The 4975-nt window shown below is 37.7% G+C and overlaps 1 protein-coding gene across 1 annotated transcript in view; it reads right to left on the bottom strand.

The window, feature by feature from the left end:
- The window catches only part of LOC136847851 (homeobox protein Hox-A7-like), a 33914-nt gene extending 31834 nt beyond the window's left edge, over positions 1-2080 (bottom strand). The window contains exon 1 of the mRNA XM_067119832.1: positions 1576-2080. The gene's annotated coding sequence lies outside the window, so the exon portion shown is untranslated. The remainder of the gene's footprint in view (positions 1-1575) is intronic.
- Between the last annotated feature and the right edge of the window lie 2895 nt (positions 2081-4975).

The following is a 4975-nucleotide window of genomic DNA, read 5'->3' as shown; positions in this document are numbered from 1 at the left end:
GACAAGCAAACAGCGACTTAACTTTGTCACCACAAGAGAACAAATATTTGATAGCTACTTCCAAATTTTACTACTCGTGTGAGAAAGTCTTAACAGCCTTATCACAACTTTTATTTTGTCACCACAAGAGAAAAACAGAGCTTTTATAACTACTAAAAATTAGTACTCGTGTGAGAAAGCCTTCACAAGTAAATAACTTTCATTTTATCACTACAAGCGGAAAAAATTATTAGCAACTTCTTAACCTCAAGTGTTCGTGTGAGAAAGACTTAACAAGCAAATGGCGAATTTAATTTTATCCCCTCAAGATTGAAAACAAATATCAGCAACTTCTATATCACCATTCTCGTGTGAGAAAGTCTTGACAACTTTATCACAACTTTTACTTTGTCATCACAAGAGTAAACCAAAATATATTAGCAACGCCGTGCAAACTCTGGCGGCACGATGCTAAAAGACGTGCGAGAAAACGTGCCCCTCTGATGTCCCCTTTGCGAAAGGCCTGAAGAGGATTAAGGTCACAGTGCTTATTGATATAAACTTTCAAGTGTGTTGATGAATGAACTGAATAGGCCAGAGGCCAAGCACTGGGAGCTGCTGAGGTCATTCAGCGCTGAAACGGAAATTGACAGTTAAAGGTCTGAAAGGTGTAACAGGAGGAAAACCTCGCTGTGGCACTAGGAATCAATTGTTAGGAGAGGGTGGAAAGAAAGATGGAAGAGAATATGAAAGGAGGTACAGCAAAAGGAACAAAAGGAGTTGCAGCTAGGGGCCGAAGGCACGCTGCAAAGAACCCTAAGTAATGCCTACAGTGAACCGCATTAGGTGCGCTGACGGCACTACCTCCTCCCCTCCCCCCCCTACGGGGAAGTGTTGATGAATGGTCATGTCTTTTAAAAAGCTTTTTTTTTTTCTCAGCAGGTTGATTACTAAATTATACATGTATCCTTTTCGTAAAGTAATTAACATGCCTATGAAAATAGGAACAAATTGTATAGATGATACGCCTTTTGTTGAGAACACCGTTTGTTCCAAACATTTGTTCCAGAACATATGCTATAATAAAAATATCAGGTATAAAGAAGCAAGGTAGCTTCGAATTCTAGAGCAACATCTATAAACAGCGGTGTTCAAAGTTACCTGGAAATCGTAACATAATTACGCAGAAAGTATACATGTCAGTGCAATAGACATGAAAAACATAAGTCATAATTTTTACAATCTGATGACCTTACTTCCCATAACCCTCGCATATGATTTTCTTGCGAAAAGCAACGGGGAAATAAGCCATCAATTTTCTATCGCCAAATATGCAGCAATGTTTGAGGAATTATACTGACTGACAGGAACTGAACTGTCTCAGCCTTGTACCTGAGTTACATAAACCTAACACAATTAAATAGAGATACTGATGAACAGAACCTTAGTTACTATAAAGACAATCTTCTCTTTCGTCGGGACAATGTTTGCCTTGTAAAATGATACTGGAATCGTTTGTACTTCCTTTGTTTGTTAAAAACTATTTCCTAAACCGGCACATAACAGTTACAAATTATGAATATGGCATTATCTTACCTTGGACAGGGCTCTTCGCTAGTTCGCCGAAAGTCGCGGGAAAAGTTATTTACACTTTTCTTTAATTAGTTAATCCAGCTTGTTTGTAAATCCACTGACAACAAGCTCACTGGATCAGGGGAGACCCATTCTTCTAGTTGACCTTTATTTCAATATGGTATATTTCGTAAATTGCCAAACTGACCTCCGATCACGTAAGATTTGGTCCCGTTGCTCCTTTGCTTGTCAAAGTGACTTCCGATCACGTAAGAGTTGGTTCCGTTGCTCCTTGAACTGTCAAAGTGACTTCAGATCACGTAAGACTTAGTTCCGTTGCTCCTTTACTTGTCAAAGTGACCTCCGATCACGCAAGATCTGGTTCCGTTTCTCCTTTACTTGTCAAAGTGACCTCCGATCGTGCAAGATTTGGTTTCCGCTGACTTTCACAACGTATTCTGAAACACAGTTTCTCTGTTTATACGAATTTTCCTTTTTGGCGAAAGTAAGAATTTATTTCCAGATCCTCTTTTCACTGGCCAGAATTTCACAGCGCCGTCGTCGACTTAAAATGACTTTCAAGTTCTTAATCATCGGATAGTTGTTAAAGCAGGTAATGAGGCCAGAACTTTTTTTTTACATTAAAAAATAAAAAAAACACAATATTTACATTATTTTAACAATTAAATGCAGAACACAAGAATTCTTTTTAAAATTTTCGCAAATGTTTCCCCATTCTCAAATAATTTCATCGCCTGAACTAAAATTATAATTTGACGTCTTGTCAGTGAGGTATTATATAGTTCGTGTTTACCTTTTTATACTTTTAACTGTTCAATGGGGCAATTTGATTGTTTTCTTATAGCTGTCTTTTGACCAATTTCGCTTGTTTACCTTTCAAGAAATAACATACTGTCATTATTTAAATACAATAAATCATTAGTGAATTAAAAGATATAAATATTAATTAAGCATTTTCAAAACAATTCCAATCATTATAAAATAGTATATTTACCCGTGAAAAACGCATCAAATACCTTATTTATTTCCCACTACTAATTTGACCTTAGCGTTTTAATCATTTCATCTCGTAATTTTATAGAGTGCCGATTTCTCCTCCCACTGTTTTGTGTAAGGGGCTAAGTTATATTTCAGTTAGTCTAATTCATTTTACGTTTAAAGGACAAATTCCAGCCCGATTCATCATGATTTCCAAATTAATAATTATATGTAAATATATAAATAAATAAATAAATAAATAAAACATATATATATATATATATATATATATATATATATATATATATATATATATATATATATATATATATATATATATAATACACACACACACACACACACACATATATATATATATATATATATATATATATATATATATATATATATATATATATATATATATATATATATATATATATATATATATATATATATATATCTTCCTTGGGACGTTTGGACCTTTCTGAAAAAAGAAGAAAATGGGCAAAGGTAGGGTATTTTCCCTTCGATGTAAGGCCAACAGCACAGTTTCAAAAAACTTATGGAACTAAGAATTATGTCCTAGAGAAAATTAATTCTACTTCTGAAGGAATAATGATCTACTTTGATTTTTATATATACATCTTCTCCCGCTGCTTCTTCCTCAGTGGCCCAGTACTTGATTTTTTTTTTTTATCAAGATCTTGTTTAATCTTTAAATTATAACAATTGAATGGTCTAGGCATCAAGTTCCAGAGGAAATTCATTCTACAGTATTTCTGAAGGAATATTGATCCACTTTGATTTTTTAAATAATATCTTTGTCTGATCCGTCTTCCTCAGTGGTCCAGTACTTGATTTTGTATCAAGTTCTTATTTAATCTTTAAAAGACGAACACAAGAAAGTTCCCTTGACAGTTATATATTTAAGACTTACTCCATAACTACAGTGCATTTATTAGTAGTAGTAGTAGTACTGAACTGAATACAGAATTTGGGCCAAAGGCCAAGCACTGGGACCTATGACGTCATTCAGCGCTGAAAAGGAAATTGACAGCAAAAGGTTTGAAAGCTGTAACAGGAAGAAAACCTCAAAGCAGTTGCACTATGAATCAATGGTTAGGAGAGGGTGGAAAGTAAGATGGGAGCAAAAGAATGTGGAAGGAGGTACAGTAAAAGGAACGAAAAGAGTTGCTGCCAACGGCCTAAGGAAGGCCTACATGCACTGACGGCACTAACCCCCCCCCCCTACGGAGTAGTAGTAGGAGTAGTAAAACAAGTGAATGACACTGAAGCCCTCTTACAGAAATCATTTTCATTTACTACACGCACAATCTACAGAGGAGGGGGAAACCTGTGACTTTTTTTTTTTTTCTTTCATGCGCTACAACTCACGCCATTGACGCTGAACAATATTGTCTTTAATGGGCCGCCATTAGAGACAATATTCGATGCTTTTTGAACAGAAAACATTTTGTTATCGCAATCATATGTTTTCACTTTGTGATTTTCCGACTCCAGCCTGCAGGCACTCATGATGAACGCAAGCACGACCGTCCTTTTGATAAATCTCGCCCTCCCCCTTTTGTTTTTTTCCTATAAACAAAAAGCACCTCTTTTATTTTCCTATTTTTCCCCTCTATCCATTACAATGGATGTTCAAGCGACTGCAGCAGCAACTCCAACCCCTCCTCGATCGCTCTGTGTGTCGCCACAATTATGTCCATTCAATTGACAGAAGATATCATTTGCGAATCCCCTTTCGGGCAAAGTAGCGCGGTGCGTCCATTCGCCGAACAATGACGGCGAAAAACGGCCGTAATTCAACCCTAAAAACAAAAACACGCTTTTGATTAGCGCATCGCCACCAACGCCCGGCCGCCCCCCCTCCCTCGCCGCTCTCTCTCTCTCTCTCTTTCTCTCTCTCTCTCTCTCTCTTCCCAGTTACGGCGGAAAATATTTCTAGTTTCGCGGAAATCGCCGCTATTCCCGATACTCTTTCAGTGATCAATGGCGGTGCTCCATCAAACTTTCCATGTCTCAATCGTCGCTTTACGGATCTCTCTCTCTCTCTCTCGCTCTCTCTCTCTCTCTCTCTCTGTCGCAAAAGCGACCCGGAGCGGCGGATGTAGGAGTGTGTACATCACTTCCGTCAAGACGTCAGTCCGTCTCGTCATTACCGACCCGCTGGTATACACCTGACACGATCATGGCCAGAATTAGAGCCGTAATCTCCTTCCACATTATCGCCCCTGTTCCTTAACGTGGTGTGCTTCCGTCTGCGGGAGCAATTAAGGAAAAATCTCGAGTCATTTCGGTCAGGGGGACCTTGCATTTCTATCTTCCCTGAGGCAAATGGCCCAAAAAATGCCAAAAATGGCAAAAAATCATGAATATCTTTTCTACACCCTTCTTCGTTTCT

The sequence above is a fragment of the Macrobrachium rosenbergii genome, chromosome 17 (assembly GCF_040412425.1).
Source record: "Macrobrachium rosenbergii isolate ZJJX-2024 chromosome 17, ASM4041242v1, whole genome shotgun sequence".
NCBI lineage: Eukaryota > Metazoa > Arthropoda > Malacostraca > Decapoda > Palaemonidae > Macrobrachium > Macrobrachium rosenbergii.
The sequence above is the reverse complement of the archived record's forward strand: the minus strand, read 5'-3'. Positions and strand labels throughout refer to the sequence as shown.